We start from the raw sequence: 22,792 nt of genomic DNA on the forward strand, positions 1-22,792 counted from the left end.
CACTAAAGAACTTTTTTCATGTAACGAAAAACCACCCGCTCCCCCAAAACTATTTAAATACAATTTTAAAAAGAGTAATTAACAAGATAATTAATTTTAAAATAACGTAATAATGTAGTGAGTGGAAACTCCATTATACCCTGTTCTTGTATACTCCATTAAGCAAACAAAGAAACAAAACTAAAACAGTCTAGTCCTTGAGGAAGTGCTGTTTGCCACCCACTTCACTTTCCATTCTTAGTTCCATTTCTCTAGCCCAGTGTTTTTCTGGAACCAGAAGCATCATCATTATCTGAGAATCTTTTAACAATGCAAATTCTCAATATCCCCATCCTAGACCAACTGAATCAGAAATTCTAGAGGCACGACGCAGCAATCTGCTTTTATTTTTCCATTCGTTTTTCTTGGTCCTTTTTTTCTCTGCAAATTTCCCAGTCTATTCTCATGCACACTAAAACCTACTACCCTAATCCAGACCATCATCAGATCTTCCTCAATCTCTTTGTGTTCATTGGTTTCCATCCAAAGAATCCAAACTCCATAGAAGGCTAAAATGAAACAGGAGATAATATGATGCGTTTGTTTGCTCTCTCCCTCCCCTAGCTAGAGTAGCCCAGGACATTAATGAACTTATGACATAATGGGGTACATTCATATATTTGACATTCAACACATTTAAAAAAAGGCCAGTGATGGAAAATTAATGAAATAATAAAGATACCCGCTCAATGCATCTTCATACATCCAGTATTTCCAAATACAGGATTTCTGGGGCATATTTCCAGTCTGCACCACCTTCATTACAGCTATGTTCAAAGTGCCAGTGGAATGATCTTTCTTAAAACTAGTTATAGGAAAGTCAACATTCAGTACAAATGTTTGAGGTCTCCCTGTTGCCTCTAAAATTACGTACAAGTGATTAGGCATTTTTCAAATTCTCGAACACTTTACTAACTTTTTTAACCTTCTGTATGCTCTGTACTTTCCAATTCAGTACTTCTCACAAGACTTTGTGCTGTCATGCCCATAACCTCACTCTTGCTATGTCTACAGCAATGTGTGATTATATCACCATTTGAACCTGTGGAAATTCTAGTCCAGGTGTGGCGGTGCACTTCCGTAATCCCAGCACTTTGGAATGCAAAGACAGGCAGATTGCTTGGGCCCAGGAGTTCAAGACCAGGTGGAGCAACATGGAGAAATCCCCTGTCTACAAAAAACCAAACAAATAAAAAATACAAAATTTAGTGGACTGTGGTCACGTATGCCTGTAGTCACAGCTACTTGAGAGGCTGAGGAGGGAGGACCGTCTGGGCCTAGAGAGGTCAAGGCTGCAGTAAGCCTTGCTTGCAGCACTGCACTCCAGCCTGGTTGACAAAGCAAGATCCTGTCTTAAAAAAAAAAAAAAAATATATATATATATATATATATATAATTCAATTTCATCATCTCTTATTTCTTAATAAAATGAGATCACTTATGTCCTCATTTTATGTTTTACCACCTCTCTTGGCCATGTCTTTCCTTCTATGTTCTATTTGATGATTTGCTCACTCAGCTTCTTTCCAGGAATGAAGTTCAGCCTCAACCACAGAGAACATTTTTGCAACACCTCATGTTCAGTTATATTGTAGACATGTCTTCCCATTTAAATTTCTGTTATTTATCCAATATCGGATCATTTTTAAACTTTTTACAATTATGCAAATATTTGTTTACTCTCTGTTTTAGTTTGCTAGGGCTGCCACAACAGAGCACCACAAACTGTGTGTCAAACAAAAGAAATGTATTTCTTTGTAGTTATGGAGACCAGGAGTTTAAGATCAAGGTGTCAGCAGGCTTGGCTCCTATGAGGCTTGTGAGAGAACAATCTATTCCAGGCCTCTCTTCTTGGTTTGTAGATGACTATCTTTCCTTTCTTCACGTGGTCTTCCCACTGTACCTCTGCCCAAGCTTTTTCTTCTTATTCGAACACTATTCACATTAGATTAAGGTCTTCCCTATTGAATTCATTTTAAATTAGTCACCTCTTTAAAGACCCTTTCTCTAAATCAGCTCACATTCTAAGGTAATGGGCATTAGGACTTCGGTATACGAATTTTAGGAGGGATACCATTTAGCCCATATTGTTTCCCTTAAATCATACATAATGACATAAGTCATAATAACATGTATAAGGGGTGTTATATGGAAAGTATAACTAATTGCATGGACAATTTAAGGGCAAAAAAAGCCTCATTGGTTAATTCAAGATCATAATATTTAATCTTCAAGGTCTAAACCAGTTGAAGTCATATACAGTTTTATTTTTTAAATATTTGTCTCTCTTCCATTAATAGTTTTCTCTATTGGTATGGTTAAAAGTGACAAGAAATGTATAGAATAACATAAAGTCTATAAATTTGTTGTGAAATAAAATGCCTTTCTAAGAGTAACAGAAGACCTTTAGCAAATTGTTGCTTCCCTGTTGTACTGCAGGCACTGAGAAAAACCCAATCAATTTCTGTTACATTCAATTGCAAAAAAAAATCATTTTTGAATAAGTTTGCTTGAAAAGAATCCCATCATATCTAATGGTGTTGTTGTTTGGCATTATTTCCTACAGAGAATTGGTTTGGATAGAAATAATCTAAACTGAATTGGGAAAATTTTTCAATGATATTTCTTACCATCAGTTATCAAATGATTAATGTTATGTCATGTTGTTTATAAGGTACCAATAGCACTTAAAATATACCTGATGTCTTTAAATAATGACTTTATCTGGTTAGAAGACAAAAATGACATAACGTCTTTCAACTTCCAAGAGTGAATCACTTCAACATACTTATGTAGAACACCTCTAATAATTGTAGAATGAACAGAAAGTAGCAGTTTGTTGTTGTCATTGAGAAATAAGACATATGTTCAACCTTAGCATAAATTTATTGTTTTCTGTATGACATGATACAAAATGCTCATGCTGTAAAACTTTTAAATATCGTTAAAAATTAATTGATTCATAAATTGGCAGAATCATAAAAAGTTGAATTTATGATTAATTTTAAATTCAATTTCAATTTCATGATCTCTTATTTATTAATAAAATGAGATCACTTATGTCCTCATTTTTATTTTGACCACCTTTCTTGGCCATGTCTTTCCTTCTATGTTCTATTGGATCATTTGCTCACAGCTTCTTTCCAGAAATGAAGTTTAACCTCCACCACAGAGAACATTCTTGCAACACCTCATTTTCATGAGATCATCATTTTTTAAAAGATTTCAAGAGATTATCATTTCTTTAAAAAAATGAAGAAATGAAGTATTGTAGATGTTTGACCTCTTTTTCAGCAGTGTGCTAGGTGCTACAAACAAAAAAGAGGATTTTATATAACTCATCATTTCTCAGAATTTATAATCTATTCAAAAGGAAAGCTATAACTGTGAAAATTTAATAAGGCAAATATATTCATGGGAAAATGTGTAAGTACCATAAATAAAGCATTTTAAATAATATACATTCAATCTATATGAATATGAATGGCAGGTGTTGGCAAAGTTTTTGCTGGACACAACTAAATCTTATTTCTGAAGTGATTTCTTACTTTGGGGAGGTTAAGACATAGGGGTTTATATGTGAACACATGATTTTATAAGCTGTTTTGACAGCAGAAGAAAAACTGAAAAAAAGAGATTTTATAGTCTGATCCAGCCTCACGTTTTAAAGGTATCAGATTATATGGCTTGTCATAGGTCAAAAGTTAGTATGTCAAAGACCTCTCCAAATGGGCAAAATTCATCCAGGTAATTTAGTTTCTCCCTGTCCAGTTACTGACAGATGCCTTTGAAGTTGAGCTGAAAATGGACTATTTGGTTCCCAATAAGTGCTTTTTGTTTTGACATGGTATGGGATAACAAACAAACAATGGCTTGGATTTGGAAGAATCCAATTTAATTCATCCAAAACGTCTTTTACTTTTATGTCAGAATTCACTTAGGAACTCCTGAAATAAAATGCATAGGTATCCTCCCTATCTTAATTCTTCCTGTCCGGTTGTCATAACTTGTGAAATTTGCCCCAAACACAATGTCTGTATAGCAATTTGATGTGTTCATGCAAGGAGAGAAAACATTCCAACTGCATAAGATTAAGTGAGAAGCTGTAGTGTGTGCTGTAGTTATATCTCAGGTTCCTCATAGCAAAATTGTATCTTGTATTTGTGGTTGTGCATTATGATTTTTATAGGCTTTTTGTTTTTTGAAATAAAACCTCCTTCTGTTGCCCAGGTTAGAGTGCAGAGGTGGGATCACAGTGAGCTGCAGCCTCAAACTCCTGGGCTCAAGTAATCCTCCTGCCTCAAGGCCTCAAACTCCTGGCCTGAACTAATCCTCCCACTGAGGCGTCCCGATGTGTTGGAACTGTAAGCATGGGCCAGTACACCCTGCTAGACTCCTCATTTTTAAGTAAGAAAGAAAAGTCATATACATTGTAAAATCTTGAGAAGAAAGTAGGTGGGCCTAAGAAGCCCAGAAAAACTCACTCATTAGAAGAAAATTTGGTAAGGAAACTTACTGAGAGTTGTATAAGCCTAAACAACATAAGCTTAGCCATGCACAAGTTTCACTGGAGTTTTATTGGTTCTGGGTAGTCACACCAGGATACTTGAGCACTGTGCAGTATTTTTGAAATGCTAGATAAACATTGTCACAAAAGATCTAAAAGTCATAGTTCCTATATATACCATTGAGAATCTTGTTGACATAGAAGAAAGTGCTGGAAAGTCTTTGAGGAGCTGAAAAAAAAGTGATGAAACAAAGAGATGGTTTAGAGAATTGAGTTTGAAAGCAAGATTGAGATGGTTTGGGGGATTAAAGAATCTTTCATGACTATATAATGTGAAGATCAATGGTGAAATGCGTTACATTGAAAGCGAGACTGCATTAGCCACTAGCCACTCCTGGTAGCAAAAGTTGGCTGTAATGCAAAGCAAATATTGTAAATCGAATAAAGCAATACTCATTGGAAGCAAGTGGCCATTTTCTGATTATACTGGAGGTGAAAAAAAAAAAAAACATGTGGCACTTTAAGTGTCCAAAGATAGACACATTCTGTTCTGGAGCAGAAATTATGAAAACAAAGGTAAAAATCTTCCTTGGTTTATTACTCCAAAACTCCAGGGACCTTAAAATAATGTTGGAGTGTGCGCTGCTTGTTATATAGTGCTCAAATAGTAAAGCCCAGTGAGAAAGTAGGTTATTTAACTTTGGGCACATTTATACTGAAAGAAAGAAAATCTTACAAATAGTGCCCCTGGATAATAGACAATACATCAGGAATGTATTTATTAATATCTAAACTATTGATTTATAGAGAGTAGAGTGAAGTGGGCTTTTTGCCTCAAAATACATACTTAACTGCATTTTTTTGGGCTAAATGTTATGCACAACATTCACAGCATATTCTAAGCAGTATCTGATTAGGGGTGCTCATGAAGATGTTAGTGATTCCATGAAGGACTTACAAAACAGTTTTGGATCAAGAGGCACTTAGGCTTGAAAGGAAAGTATCACAAGAAAGAAAAGATAATGGAAGAAATGGTTATGTCACTTTCTTGAGGATGTCCAAAGTGCTAAAGGTCTGAATGATCACCCCATTCTCACATTTAAAGACATCATGGATCTTTCAGAGAGGCCAGGATTTTGTGACAATGAAGAACTTAATCCTAATGTATTCATTTTGATGCTATCATTGATTACAGGGAGGAGAAAATGAGTAGACATGAAAACCAGACATCAACAATTTGGCTGAAATTTTAGGTTATGCAAAAAAAAGATTAAAAAATCCTGTTAATGATAATTCCTGATGTGAATAGACGCATCACATAAAAAAAAACTGTAATGGCACGTCAGTCTTATGGTATCTGGATTCTTGGAATTATGATCAAATGCGCATACATAGTAGTTTCTTGGATTCAGAAATCGATTAATCTCTCATATTTACTGTTACCCTGGCTCCTTCCCTGGAGCTCACCTTAACCTACTTGATGACTGTCCTTAATTGCCCTCCTCACCAAACGTATTCCAGCAACCCTTCCAATGTTAAGTAGCAATTGTGTTTGGTGTAATTTGAATTCCTTATGTATCCCAATCATGTTATTTTTATTCTTAGTAACATTAGAGTTGAATGATTAACTATCACAGTTTTTACCTGTTATCCAGATGTAATTATTAATAGTACATGATTCGTACTCAAAACTGATGGTTTGTATTTTCAATATGGCCACTGTAGCTACAGCAGATATTTGTTGCAGTTTAGAAAAAAAAATGAATTGGTATTTGAGACTGTGTGCACTATCATGTTATGCCAAAAAGAGAGAGAGAGGAAGGAAGGAAGGAAGGAAGGAAGAGAGAGAGAGAGAAAACTAATCACCAAAAGAAAGGAACCAATCATCACAGTTCATTCATTGGTTAGTGGCTAGGTAGTCTGTATTCTACAAATCCTGGATGAATTTTTATGTAGGTATTTTATAGTGTTTTAAAGGTACATGAAGAAAGTTGGGGTTCTGTGTAGACTTGAAATGCGTTATTGCTTTTCTTTTTCAAGTAATGGTATATAGATGTCCGCTATCTGAAATTTCATTACCCAGTCAATTTCCAGGGACTGATCAGATTCTGGTAAATAAGAAATACTTGGACTACTATTTGATCAGGAGGCAAATAATAGATTTAGACAAGAAAGGATACTTATAGTTTCCTATATGTTGTAATAGAAGATTGTTGAGTTTGTTTTATTCATAGAAATAAAATCCAGTAGGGATAGAAAGTCTAATCCTTTTTGTTCAATATCTTTGTCTTAGTCAACAAATAGAAATAAAATTGCTGGTTGGCCTCCTTAAATGAAATTGAGAGATTAATTGCATTTATAAAGACTTGAATTACAACAGTGTTTGTTTCTATCTGATTTATGGCACAAGCTATTTTCCTTTTTAATTACAAAACTAGCAAGGACAAATTTGTTAATCTTCTTGGAAAGAAAAGTTTGTTTTGTTTTAGTTTGGTTTTCTTTGATCTAGTGTGGATTAACAAATTTAGTTGCATATCAGGCCGAAAGAAACAGAGAGAATTGTTCTAAAAATATAAGAGATTATCAAGATTAGTATTGTTAAACTACTATCAAGCGCTGACACAGCTTTTATTTAAGTTCATAGAAGAAATGAATAGATCTCTTCTGTAACTGAGATTCAGCTAGACTTTTATTTGATCATCCTGTTGCCAGTAATAAACCAGGGCTTATTCAAAGACAGTAAGCTAGCTCTTCTCTTTTTAAAGCTGAATTACGCAGCATTTTAACAGTGAGTGAAATCACAGAGATTTCATTTAGGATGCGCTGCCTCCATTGGTAAGAAAAAAACTGATGCTGATTGAGGACATATACAAGAATGAGCTGGCTGACTTGGGAATATTAGGAATGCTTTTGTCTTTTCCTTTAAAAATAAGATTAGCATTTGCATTATAAAAATAGTCGTGTGAAATTAATTAAACTTCATATAAATGCTGATTTTTCAAGTTTTATAATTATTTTACTGAGAAATTAATACAGAAGTGTACTTATGCCAACCAAAACACAGGTGATGCTTTCTTGGGACCAAACCTTGAGAAGTTATGGCCAATCTAACTGATCCTATTTATAATGTAACTCTTCACACTCAGTATCTTTATATATAAATATTCTCTTTTTAGATAGGGATATTTGATGCACCTATTGGGACAAATAAAACCCTTACAGAAAGTGCTTTTTATACATGATTATCAATTTACTAACTGTTACCAAATAGCTTCAATAATTATACATTAGTTTGATCATACATTGAATAGCTTCAATGATCATACATGAAACTGATATTTGTTGAGCAGAAAATTCATTATAGAGTATAAATCATGATAACAAGTCATCATTTCCTCTAGTCATAACCATTTTATTTTAACCAAGTATATTTGGAAGAACATGCCATTTTAAAATAAATAACTAGTTTTTCAAAAAGCCTAAGGAAGATGTTAAAGCTGTAAATATAAAATTATAAAACAAAAGATAAATAAGAATTAAATTTTATGGTAACTGTTATTCAGTAATTATTCATTAATTTATTTATTCCAATTTTTTTTTTTTTTGAGATGGAGTTTCACTCTGTCTGCCAGGCTAGAGTGTGCAGTGGCGCTATCTCGACTCACTGCAACCACTGCCGCATGGGTTCAAGCGATTCTCCTGCCTCAGCCTCCCAAGTAGCTGGGATTAGAGGCGAGTGCCACCACACCCAGATAATTCTGTATTTTTGGTAGAGATAGGGTTTCACCGTGTTTGCCAGAGTGGTCACAAACTCCTGACATCAGGTGATCCACCTTCCTCGGCCTCCCGAAGTGCAGGGATTACAGGCGTGAGCCACTGCACCCAGTCTGATTTACCTATTCTTTCAAATATGTATTCATTTTTTAATTAACATTTGATAAACCTTACCATGTACTAGTGTACTATGCATGCTGATATAACCATAAATACAGTGAATAACTTTGTTTTGTTCTACATTGTTTTGTTGCAATGTTGATGAGAAAAAAATTATATATATATTCATGGCAGGGGCCACTTTCTGTGTGGAGCTTGCATGTTGTACCCATGTCTGCATAGGTTTTTTCTGGGTACTCCAGTTTCCTCTCACATCCCAAAGATGTGCACCCTAGATTCGACGGCATGTCTACATGGTCCCAGGGTGAGTGAGCGTGAATGTGAGTGTGTGTGTGAGTGCATCCTGGGATGGAATGGAATTCTGTCGAATTCTGTCCCACCCTGCTCCCTGAGCTGACTGGACCTACCTACAACTTGAATTGGAATAACTGGGTAATTAATTATCTTACTTGTTTTAACTAATCTTTCTTAAATGTATGTATAGCTCACATTTATTTCAGTGTTCAATTTTAAAAGTGTTTTGGTCTTTATTTAGGAGATTGTTGATGTTTTCATAACCAGAAATATGCCAGTATGCAGTTGGAACTTAACTCTTATTTATATAAATTATTAATATATCAATTAGCCTCTGGTGAAATTGCTTCTGCTATACGTCGTTGTTATACTTAAAATTGTAGTTATCCGACAGCCAATTGATGATTTTAAGTAAGGACTTACTCCATGCCACATGCCAAAACTTTTAGATTTCCCAGTCTCAAGCAGTATAAGTAAATAACATGTGATAATAAATGCTAACATAGATTCAGATCATTTGCAACGAAAATGATAAAAATAATAAATATAGAAAAAATCATTTCGTGCATGAGAACATAAGAAAATTACCTCAACTCCAAACCTAAATCATGAAGCACAGTGCTAAATACTATAATATCTGGAATAAAATGAGATCACATGAGAAATAATAAAGATTACCCCCATTTTTACAGGAAATAAAGATTATTCTAAAACATATATGCCACCTACATGAAAGGAATAACCAACCAAACTTCCATTGAAGCAATAAAGTTTAAGATTATGGAGAGGTCATGCTAAAGTTGTTATTTTTTTCTTCTACACACATTTGCTTAGACCTTACAAAACTTCAAGGTGTTAACATTGAAAATAAAAATATTGTGCCAGATTGAATAGTTGAGTAGTTCCATAATATCCCTTGAGCAGCAGCTAGGAATAGTAGAAAATACTAGGTCCAACACAAAAACCTTTGACCTAATGGACTATTACATACATACAATATATAATATAATATATAAAATGTCTAAAATATATTTTATATGATATACAAAATATAATGCATAATAAAATACAATATATAATATATAAAAATATATATAATGTTGTATGCACATATTTTTGAAATATTGAAGGTAATGGCAAAAACCACAATTACTTTTGCACTAACCTAATATATATAATATAATGCAATTTAATATATATAGTTATACTATATACATATAATAACACAATTATATATAATATATGTAACTATTTTTTCAGGTTTTGAGGTGTAATTGACAAACAAATCATATACATGTAAAGTATACAACATGATGATTTGGTATATGTGTACATTGTGAAATGATTACCACAGTAAAGTTAGTTAACACGTCTATATCCTCACATAGTAATCTTATTTATGTGTGAGAATGCTTAAGATAAATGCTATAGCTAAGTTCAAATATGTAATAGAGTAGTATTAACTATAATCATGATGCTGTACATTAGATCTTTGGAACTTATTCATCTTATAACAGAAAGTTTGTACCCCTTGACTAGCATCTCCTAATAACCTCCACCATAATTCCCTGGAAATCACTATTCTATTCCCTCTTTCTGTGAGTTCAACTTTCTTTTGTTTAGATTCCATATATAAGTGATACCCTACAATATTTGTCTTTGCCTGTTTTTTTTACTTTGCATAATGTTGTGCAGGTTCATCCATGTTGTCCCAAATGGCAGAATGTCCTTCTTTTTGAAGGCTGAATAGCATTACATTTTACATAAATAAATCAGTTTGCATCCTCACCAACAGTGTACAAGCTTGCTGACACTTATCTTTTTTGATATTTTTATAATAACCATCCTAACACGTATGAGCTAATATCTTATTGTGGGTTTTTGTTGCATTTTATCCTTTATTTTGTTAATGTGATGTATCACATTTATTGATTTGCGTGTATTAAACCATCTTGCATCCCAGGAATGAATCCCACTTGATCACAGCGCATGAGCTTTCTAATGTACTATTTCATTCGGTTTGCTAATATTTTGTTGAGAATTCTTGCATCTATGTTCATAAAGGATATTGGCATGCAATTATTTGTAGTCTCTTTGTTTGGTTTTGGGAACAGTGCCTCCCAAAATTAGTTTGTTCCCTTCTTTCAATTTTTTGGAAATGTTTGAGAAGGATTGACATAAATGCTCATTTAAATAACCAATGAAGTAATCTGGATCTCAACTTCTTTTGTTTAGAGGTTTTGATTACTGATCAAATCTCCTTATATATTATTGGTCTGTTCAGATTTTATCTTTCTTCATGATTCATTCATGGTAGGTTGTATGTTTCTAGAAATTTGTAAATTTATTCACCTTATTTATTGACATAATTTTCATAAGTCTCTTACAATTCTTTGTATTTCTACTGTATCAGTTGTAATCACTCTTGTTTCATTTTTTATTTTCTTTTTTCTCTTTTATTCTTAGTCTAAAGTTTTATTAATTTTATCTTTTCAAAAAATGGGTACTTAGTTTCATTAATCTTTTCTGCTGTTTTTCTAGTGTATAATTTATTTTTACTCTCATCTTCGTTATTTCCTTCTGCTAACTTTGGATATAGTTTCTTTTCTTTTTCTAGTTCTTTAAGCTTTGATGTTAGGTAGGTTGTTTATTTTAGCTCCACTTCTCTTTTTAATGTACAAATTAATCACTATAAATTTATCTTCTAGAACTACTTTTGCTGTACTTCATAAGTTTTGGTATGTGGTCATTTATTTCCATATATCTCATGATGATATTTCTAAATTTCCTTTTTGATTTTTTGACTCATTGTTCAGAACTATGTTGTTTAATTTTCACATATTTGTGAATTTTCCAGCTTTCCTACTGTCACTGATTTCTACTCTCACACCACTGTACTGAAAATAAATACTTTCTGTGATCTCAAACTTATTAAATTTGTTCAGACTTGTTTTGTGAACTTACATATAATCCATGCTGGAGAATTTCCTGCATGTGCTTATAAAGAATGTGTATTCTGCCACAGTTGAATAAAATCAACACTTTCCAGACTTTCCTGACCTGCAACATTTCTGCAGAGAAACTGATAGCCTTATGATGTTCCTTTGTATGGGTGACTTTCTTTTCTCTTGTTGCTTTCAAAATTCTTTTTTGGCTTTGATTTTCAAAGTTTTAAAATATTATTCCACCATAAAAAAATGAAATCCTGTCATTTGCAAAAACATAAATAGAACTGGAGAATGTTAAGTTAGGTGAGACAAGCCAGGTACATAAAGACAAATATTGGATGTCCTCTCTCACACACTGCAGCTAAAAAAAAAAATATGAAGTTGTGAAGATAAAGAATAGAATGATGGTTAACAGAGGCTAGGAAGGGTAGAAGGAAAGGGGGAACAAAGAGAGAACGGTACAAAATACAGTTTGATAGAAGGAATAAGACCTAATGTTGTTTAATAAAATAGGATGACTATAGTTAACAATGGTTTATTGTATACTTCACAATAACTAAAGAGTGGAATTGTAATGTTCCTAACACAAAGAAATGATAAAGGTTTGCTATGACGGATTTCTCAGTTTCACTGATTTGAACCTTATGCATAGTACGCATGTTTCAAAATATCACAGGTACTCCATAAATATGTATGACTATTAGGCTGGTGCAAAAGTTATTGTGGTTTTTGCTATTAAAAGTAATATCAAAAATTAATATTACTTTTGCACCAACCTAATATTGTGTATCCATAATAATTAAAAAATTTAAAAAGGGCTTTATGATAATAAAATGTGCTTCAAGAAGTCAAAACTTTGGGTTAAATCTGTATGAGGTCCTGTGAATTTCATTTAACTTGTTGTTCATATCGCTCCCAAGATTTGGAAAGTTTTTATTCATTATTTCTTTGAATAAGCTTTCTGCCACTTTTCATCTCTCTTCTCCTTTTGGAATTTCATATGAATACCATTTCACTTGATGATGTGCCGTAATTTACACTGACTTTCTTCTCTATTTTAAATTATTTTTATCCTCTGACTGAATAATTTGAAATCACCTGTCTTCAAGTTCACAGATTCTTTCTTTTGCTTAATTCTGCTTGATGCTTTATATTACATTTTTCATTTCATTTATTGTATTCTTCAGGTCCAGAATTTACATATGGTTCTCTTTTTATAATTTCCACATCTCTTTTGAAGTTCTCATGTTGCTTTTGTATTGTTTTCCTGATGTTGTTGATTTCTCTATTTGTGTACTCTATTAGATTTACAAGCTACCTTAAAACAATTATTTTGAATTTTTTGTTTGGAAACTCATATATCTCTATTTTGGAGTTGATTACTAGAAAATTATTGAATTCCTTTGTTGATACCATGTTTCTTTTACTTTTTATGTTTCTGGTAGTCTTCCATTGATGCCTGCACATTTGAAGCTGAAGAAACAGTCACCTCTTTTTGACTTAAGGAAAATTTTGGTCGATAAAAGCCTTTAACTTCAGGTGGGATGAGGCCACCAACAAGATGAAATGTGGCACTTACAGCTCTGAGGATGGCCTGACAGTGTAGTCTCCATGCATCTCTGTTACCTGAGATCAGCATTAGAGAAGATTGTAGAAGTCCTCAAAAGCCAAGACACTGAGTGTTCACAGTACCAGCAAAGGCACTAGAGATCTTTGGTGGCAAAGGCTCCTAGGGCCCTCCTGATTTCTTTATCTTCCATTGAGGATATTGTCACTCTTGGTGACAGGATCAGTTCGTGGACACCTTTGCAGTGGTGGTAGCACTACAGTCTGATGCATGAGTGCTTGTAGAACGACCATGGATATGGGATTTGGAGCATGGAGTTCATGGAATGACAGTCTCTGGGATCTAGAATTCTGGCTAGCTCCTGATAGCACTGTTTCTGGTGGCTGAGACATAAGTGTGCATTTGTCAGCTACAGAGCCAGGTGTGGAATACAGTCTTGTGTAGATCACCTGCAGATTCAGGGTCTGGAGCTGAACATACACAATGCAGCTGTGGTCTTGGGATCTGGAGCATAGAAATAGTTGTAGGAAGTTGGCAGCCACGCTCCCAATGTGATGGGACAGCAGATCCTTCTGGAGGTGGTGGTGGTTGTGCAGCAGTGTCTCTTTCTCCAGAGTGTCTATAATTGCTATGGCTGTTGGTGACTTCAGTGGTGAAGGTTGCTGATGCCTCTGCAGAGCAGGTCCCTGGGGTTGGTGCTGATGAACACTACAGCTTCCACTGCAGTGAATGCTGTAGGCATACACTGTTGTCATAGGAAATTTTGAGGTCCTTAACAGCAAAGGCTGATAAAACTCCCAACAGAAGACCATTGGGGAACACAATGGCAGCTGCCTCATGGCTGATCCAGATAACCCCCACCTTTTTTCTGTGTTCCTAGCCATTTTTCCATGTGTCTCTGCCAAGCAAATATCTCCAGAAGAATCCCTGTGTAGTTATTCTTCCCTTTATTTTTGCTCCATTGTCTTTCTATAGGTTCTTAATTGGACTGTTGAGCCATCCCATGGTTATTTTTATTCATGGATGGCTGTATAATTGGTTTTTCATTGGGGCATGCAAGTTATTTCCTATCCCACCATCTTGATGATTTCCTTGATGAAATTAATTTCCTTTTTAAAAACACATATAGTATGCTTCTCTTTTTAGGAGAGGACATTTAAGACAATAAGTCAAAGATATAGCCAATATTGTCCCATTTCACAACCCTTTGGTGGTCAGTCCACGTTCTATTTTTCAGCAATTACACAGGTCTATACAAATGGCTCCCCTAAATGAAAGTTTTGGTTCTGATAGCCCACCACCAACATTCTCCATATGCAAGCATCATTATACTCTCGTGTTCCTTTTTGTACAGTGCTAAGCAAATTATCATCAAGGAATGCCAGAAAATCACCCATCCAACAGATTATTTCCCTAAGCCCAACTTATAAAGAAAGTCTTGAACCAATATTGAGAGTTGTCATCTCTTTTAAAATAGTTAATAATTAAAAATAATCATGGAACCTAAGCATAGAAATTATTTTTAGAAGGAGATACAGAATATAAGCAAAAACAGTATTTCAAATAAATAACAAAATAATTTATCTTATAAAAATATATTAAAAAGGTGATAATTGAAGTTACACTCACCAGCTACCAAAACTGGCGCAAGAAGAAGTTGAAATCTAAATATCCTTACATCCATTGAGTTAATTGACTTTTAATAAAATTCTACCCACAATAGAACTCCAGGGTCAGATAACTTTCATTGTGAGTTCTCTCAAATATTTAAAGAAGAGATAATACTAACCTTAGAAAAATAGAGCATGATTCAATTCGTTTTATAAGGCTACTGGGTTAGTCCGTTTTCATTCTGCTGATAAAGTCATACTTAAGACTGGGCAATTTACAAAAGAAAGAGGCTTATTGGACTTACAGTTCCACATGGCTGGGGAGGCCTCACAACCATGGCAGAAGGCAAGAAGGAACAAGTCACATCTTATGTGGATGATAACAGGCAAAAAAGAGAGCTTGTGCTGGGCAACTCCCATTTTTAAGACCATCAGATATCGTGAGACCCATTCACTATCATGAGAAGAGCATGGGAAAGACCCATCCCCATGATTCAATCATCTCCCACCGGGCCCCTTCCACAACACGTGGGAATTACAGGAGCTACAAAGATGAGATTTGGGTGGGGACACAGAGTCAAACCAGATGAGCTACTAGAGCCCTGATACCAAAACCAGATGAGAAAATTACAAGAAAAGACAATTTCATACTAATCTTGCCCATGAACATAAATAGAAAATTTGTCAACAAAACATTAGCAAATCAAATTTAAAAATCTGTTTCGAAGATAGTATACCATAATAAAGTTTACCAATGGGTTTACTCCAGGAATAAAAAGATTGATTTCACACATGATAATCAATGAATATAATTCAGCGTGATAGCAGATTAAAAGACCAAAACAACATAATTATAGTAATATCTACAGCAAACATAGCTCAAAAAAGACAGTACACATTTATGATTTTAAAAATCTCAGCAACCTAGAAGTTGAAGAAACTTCCTCCAACAATTAGTATTTAGAAAAAAACCAAATTAGTATGTAAAAAAAAATAGTATCTAGAAGAAAAAAACAAATAGCACTCTTAGTGGTAAAATATTTAATGCTTTTCTGCTCACATCTGGAATAAGACAAATATGTCTCTCACCACTTCTATTAAACATATTACTGGAAATCTCAGCAAGTATCAACCCCCCCATAGAAAAAAAGAAAAGAAAAACTCACAGCATAATGAATAGACCTGAACATTTCACTATGTGTAAGTTTTGTCTCAACTGAAAAAAAAAAAAAAAGATGGGCTTGAATATAGAGCAGAATAACTTCAGAAGAAAATAAAAATTAATAATGAAATTGAACATTACAGTAGATGGAAAACAATTTTAAAAACCCAGCAGAATCCACAATTTAAAACATGGTGAAGAGATTTTATGAAATCAATATCCAAGTAAAAAAAATGAAGTATAATTTAAAAATTATTATTAAAAGACACAAATATCTCCATGACTTTAATTGTTTGGGTTTTTAGATCCCATAATTATACTTGTCTCTCTGTGCTGGTTTGTTTCACTGAGCATAATGACCACCAGTTGCATCCATGTTGTTTCAAATGACAGGATCTCATCTCATTCCTTTTTATAGCTTAATAGTACTCCATTTTGTATAAGTACCACATTTCCTTTATCCATTCATCAGCACAAAAACACTCATATCCTCACTTATGTTCATTGATATATTCCATTGCCCAGGAAAAATTGGCTATCATAACCAACAGTATGTTCCTGTGTTTAAAGTTTATACGAAGTGCTGTGTGGTCTGGTAGGCAGAAAAGATGAAAGAATGACAAGGGAAAAATCTATGCTGTTGCATTTTTCTATTGCAAACCATAAAGGTGGAAAAATAATATAAAGACTGAGTGATTCAAACATTTATATAAAGCAAATTACCCTTTAGGTAAGAAGACAAAACTACATATTCTCAAGCAAGTAAGCAACAGGCTTCTTACCAAAAATACTGTAACAAAAATCCAACAATACTGTATTACTCAAACTTTCTTATTTTTGGCTCTATCAATAGACAGAAGCCCTCTCAAAATAATCCATTATAGGTGAGATTTTTTTAAATCAATACTTTCAGTAGACTCTCCTGTGTACAGTAGCTCTTCCTCCATCCTGTCATAAAGAAACAGCACCACTCATGATAACTTGGCAATATCCATTACATTAAAAAATACAATTTATATGATCACTTTTATCATTTTTGTAAAATTATGTTTGTATTATCCATTGTAATTGTATTTAATAGGAAATATCTGGTATACAATTCATAAGTATCCTATGTTTTGGTAAGCAATGGACTTTATGATGGCTTACAACATTAAAGTTGTTGCTGTGAAGATATAAAAGCAGCAACCAGAATCAGTTCAGAGGATAAAAAAGAAAATAAGGAAAAACTTCCTGTTGATAAATTGAGTTTAGTGGTTAGTGTATTTTGTTTTAGATATTTACAGCCATTTCAAGAGCTTTGGTAGACCTAATACATAATTTAACTCAACCTTATCATCTAACACCAAACATAAATACCATTCACAATAGCATCTAAAAACATCATGTACTTATATATTGAGAAATTAGTGAGCCCTTTACACTGAGAACTTTAAAACATCACTGAAACTAAAGATAGCCTAAATATATGAAAAGATGTCCTGTTAAGATATAAAATTGTTATATTTTTAATACATGAATTTTCCAAAACTTGATCTATAGATTCAATACAAGCTATATTGAAGTAACTTCTGGTTATTATGATATTTATCACTAACCCTATATGGCTTATTGTCCCTGCTCTGTCATTCAAACGCTATTCAGAGGAGTATGTCCCATGATTTCACAAGTTTCCTTTACACAGATAATTCTCCCATGATTCTGGGTAACTTTAATCACAAAAGTAAATTCTCTTAACACACAGTAATGATTCCTTGGCAGGCATTCACATCATCCTTCCAGCAAATCCTCCCATAACCAAATCAAAAAACATATTGTCTGACATTGTTTCCTCCTTGATATTGTGAAAAGGATATGTGGGGGTGTGTGTTTGTGTGTGTGTGTGTGTGTCTGCAAGTGCATGTATAAAATTGAATCATGTTTGAATGCAGAGAAATTATAAAATTCAGATGGGTATAAAGATAATTATTTAAACATTGGAACCCAGAGATAACTACATCCAAAATAGGTAGGTGAGTGATGGAAGGTTGGATAAATGATGAATGATAGATAGATGGATATGATCTGATAAGATTTTCAACTTGTTGTCTTAGTGTCCTTATATAACCACCTCCCTTGACTGTACTATCCTGTAATACTGACTGCAGGTGTATATTATATAACAGACTGATATTATCCTGTTTATATGCATTTTCTATTCTTTAAAATAATTACATTGTTGATATTTCAATCTTATTACATCTGTTATAAAACAACATTTAATACCTTCATAATTAATATTCTATCATTAGATATTTAAAATGTTCTAAAATTTAATTATAAGAAAATACTAGGTGACACTTTTAATAAAATGATTTGGCACATCTTTGATTTTTTTGTAGGACATATTTCAAGATGCAAGTTGTCAAAAGGTACAAAATTTTATATGTTTGCACACATTTGCAAATGCCTTTCAGAAAGGTTTTACACAAACACAAGAAGAAAAGGGGACCATATTTTAGCACACTTAATTCTTTACTAGTTCGACCAGTGAAAAGGTAGTGCATATTCCATTTAATTTACATTTAATTCTATTAGAGAAGATAAACATTTAAATGAATACGTTGACATGTGTAGGCATCATGTGTCGTCTCTATTGATACATAATTACACAATAACAATTATTTTATTATAAAATCTCCATTCACATGTTTGGTGTGCTTTTATATTAAATCATTTATTCATATTCTTTTTCTTTTTTTTTTTTTTTTTTTTTGGACAGAGCCTCACTCTGTTGCCCAGGCTGGAGTGCACTGGCCTGATCTCGGCTCACTGCAAGCTCTACCTCCCAGGTTCACGCCATTCTCCTGCCTCAGCCTCCCAAGTAGCTGGGAGTACAGATGCCCGCCACCACGCCTGGCTAATTTTTTTGTATTTTTAGTAGAGATGGGGGTTTCACCGTGTTAGCCAGGATGGCCTCGATCTCCTGACCTTGTGATCTGCCCGCCTCGGCTTCCCAAAGTGCTGGGATTACAGGTATGAGCCACAGCCATTCATATTCTTTTTAATTTAAAAAATGCATATAGGATTGGAAACATTTCTTACTCATTTCGAAAATTTTGTCTTTTTTCAAATTACATTCTAAATAACATAATATTTTATTTGATTTCTTGGGATTCTTGAATCATAAATTGGACCTTACATAAATTTTTTTTTCTGCAGTATTTTAAATCAACTTGCATATGTCCTGTCACTTCACCTGTAAATACTATAGTATGATCTCTAAATGATGAGGTCTTTTTCAGGACTTTAGTTTGGTTTTGTTTCCTGGGAAGTCAAATCTAGGATGGAAAATTGTGTGCAGAATTTTTATCAGGAAGATATCTTATGGGGAAATGTAAGGAAATGAAGAAAGCAGGACTCCACAGAAGGAGAAGCTAACCTGCAGTGAAGTGACAGCTGATCCCAAAACTAATAGGATCTCTGAAGCTGGCCCTTCAGTGTTGTTTCAATTAGGCAAAGAAGATGGGACTTTTATGCCCATACTAGTCAGTCACTGGCTGCAGGTTGTTCCTTAGAAAAGGTGTACTTGGCCGGGCACGGTGGCTCATGCCAGCACTTTGGGAGGCCAAGGTGGGTGGATCACCTGAGGTCAGGAGTTCGAGACCAGCCTGGCCAACATGGCGAAACCCCATCTCTACTAAAAATACAAAAAATTAGCTGGGCGTGGTGCGCGCCTGTAATCCCAACTACTCAGGGAGATTGAGGCAGGGAGAATTGCTTGAACCCAGGAGGCAGAGGTTGCAGCGAGCAGAGATTGTGCCACTGCACTCCAGCCTGGGTGACAGAGCAAGACTCCATCTCAAAAAAAAAAAAAAAAAAAAAAGAAAAGAAAAAAAAAAAAAGGAAAAGAAAAGGTGTACTTTTAGGCAAGGTAGTTCCCTGTTGCCCAGACAATATTATCAGCATCTCAAGGTGGTTGTACTAGCAGAAAAGAGGGAACCTAGGCAGAATACCACATCACTTCTTTAGACAGGTCCCTGCAGTGCTCAGATTCACCTACTTCTTATAGTCACTTCTCCTATCTTGTTCTCATTTTTGTGAAACTTAGAAGTGCTAGTGTGATAAATAACAACTCACGGTGCTCCACTGCATCTGGAAAATGCAACTGACTCTTATTATCCCTCTTCTCCATAACCCATTCAAGATTCCCCTACCCTTTGTAGCATTCCTTTTAGTCCAGACACCTTGTGTATAAGATGACCAGATGTTCATTTTGGTTGTCATGCTCTTCTCAGTCTGTAGCTGCTATACTTACTGATTTACTATTAAAATGGGGCAACTGGCCACAGGTTATTATGTGAATGATAATCATATACTCCCTGCCCTCATTGTGTAGAGGCAGCCCTGCCTTTCTTGATACCAGAGTATATTACCAGCAAGTATGGTGACAATTTCCTTGCCTGATGCTCTTTCAGCATGATGAACCCAAAGTGAATAGATATTATCTATCAAAATAGCTATCAAAGCTATTTTATTATGTATTATGTTAACAGCTATCAAAATAAATACCTATTATTTAAAGTTCCCTGGAACTCTTAAGGTCTTCTCTTCTAGAACTCATTCCACTCTGGGAACATGGACCTCTAGATGCACAGTGAAAGGAAGGGCAAATATCCAAGTCAGTTAACAATAGTGATGGTAAATGAGCCCATTCTTTCTTCCATCCTTTGATACCCAGGCCTGTTTATTCTACCTATTGAGGACACAATACCATTCAGTAAAAATTAATTTAAAGTATATATCACAGCTTGGTGGAGACTACCTTATTCTCACAAGGTCGCATATCTATTTTAGCCTGTTAGTTTTGTCTTTAAGGAGCCATTCCGATGGACAGTGGTTTCTAGATTGTGGTTTTCAATAGAATCAGTGTATTCCAAGGTTAAGTGACCATTGTCACAATCATTTTGCTATAAAATAGATGGATTATTCTGGAGGGATATTACATAGCACCCTGTGTGAACAGATTACTCTATATGTAGACTTCTGGTCAAGGTCATACAATAGGAAGGCAAACCTATAAGTTTTTCTGACATTTTGCCAGAAAAACTTAACAAATAAGTTTTGTTCTTCTACAACCAGGATATGTGCAATTCAATTTTAAGAGGAAACACTTATTTTCCCAGGAGAAGCAATCCAGCATCTTCAACTTGCAACCTAGGTTAATTTCTGTTTTGCGTATGATGTCATATCAGGTGCATAGCTTTGGTCCCTGTCAGGTACATAGCTTTGGAAAGCTTGTCAACAGTTAGATCATCGTTGGAATGATAGATTAACTTGTGAATTCATGAACAGACTTCTCACTGCCACTATGACCATTCTATTCATAAGCCTTTTTGTCACCGTTGGGATGACCAGCAAGAGATATTGATTTACTTCAACTGAGTCTTTCTTTTGTTTATTTGGCTGTGTTGCATGTCATTTTTAGTACATGCTTTCCCATGGTTTGAAACAGCATAAAAACATATTTCTGCTTGCTTCTCATTCTAATCGATACATCTTTATGTCTCTTACCCAGAGCTCTTTATCTCCAGTTTTCTAATCTTCCTACTTCCAAACAGCTAATAAGCGGCATTTCAAATTTCAGATTTTTGAATTGGGGATACTCAACCTTTAAGAATACAATTAATGTTTACTTTTAAGTACTGTACTTAATTTGTCACATACCAGTGAAAAATGTTGGACCACCCTCAATTCACTGCTGTAGAGATTGCCAGTTTTAATTTCTTTTATTACATTCATCTGGTATAGTCTGACATGTTCCTCTATTCTTTTAAAATTTTCTAGAAGTTGATTGGTTGCACAGGCTTGCTCTGTTCCAAGTATGACATTTTGCCAGAAAAACCTAACAAGTAAGTTTTGTTCTTCTATCATGAGATATACAATGCTTAGGCAACTATTTTTGTGTAGTTAGTAGCCATTGATATTCAGTATTTAGACCTTTCAATATATCACAGTTGTAAAAAGGTTATACCTAATATCTAATTCAATCATTAATTTTAACTAATGAGAAATACCTCTGTAAGTTACTATTTAGTTTGCCCAATGGTACTTTTTTTTACAATGATGTACAAGAAATGTTGAATTTATTTGTCTCATAGACTACTTTTTAAAAATCATGAGTTGGTTCCCAGTTTCCTGAAAAGTTGAACAATTAGTTTATGTGTGTATAATAATGAATGAGTGGATTTAAATAGCTTTAAAATGGCTTGATCAATACTATTTTATCTTTATCGAAGCCCAAAATATTTTATCTTCATTTATTTATCTCAGTTCTGCAGGCAGAAAAGTCCAAAAGCAAGGCATTAGCATCTGGTGTGGCATTAGCAAGGGCCTTCTTTCTGCATCTAAACATGGCAGAAGGACAAGCTCTGAAGCTTTCCTAATTCTACATGAAACCTGTTTTATAAGGGCCTTAATCCTATTAATAAGGAAGGCTCCTTCATGGCCTAACCACCTCTTAAATACCCTACTTCTTAATACTATCACATTGGCAACCCCTGAATTTCAGAGAGAATTAACTTTTGACGTGAATTTGGAAGGAGACAAAAGCATTCAAACCATACCACACTTCTTACTTTCTTCTTGGCCCATATCTAAATTCAGCCATTAATCCAAGAAGCTTTAGTTCTCTGGTGGGAAATCGTATTTCAAGATCACAACCAAAGTGGTAACAACGCTCATTTATTTAATTCTATCTGCAACTCTAATTCCCTTTTTCCAAGTAACATA

The 22,792-nt window shown here is 34.3% G+C and overlaps 1 long non-coding RNA gene across 1 annotated transcript in view; it reads left to right on the plus strand.

Moving 5' to 3' along the window:
* Positions 1-21,912, plus strand: part of LOC134738412 (uncharacterized) — a 96,829-nt gene extending 74,917 nt beyond the window's left edge. The window contains exon 3 of the long non-coding RNA XR_010124123.1: positions 21,848-21,912. This is a non-coding gene — a long non-coding RNA (uncharacterized LOC134738412). The remainder of the gene's footprint in view (positions 1-21,847) is intronic.
* The last annotated feature ends 880 nt before the right edge of the window (positions 21,913-22,792 follow it).

The sequence above is a fragment of the Pongo pygmaeus genome, chromosome 17, assembly GCF_028885625.2.
Source record: "Pongo pygmaeus isolate AG05252 chromosome 17, NHGRI_mPonPyg2-v2.0_pri, whole genome shotgun sequence".
In the NCBI taxonomy this organism is placed as follows: domain Eukaryota; kingdom Metazoa; phylum Chordata; class Mammalia; order Primates; family Hominidae; genus Pongo; species Pongo pygmaeus.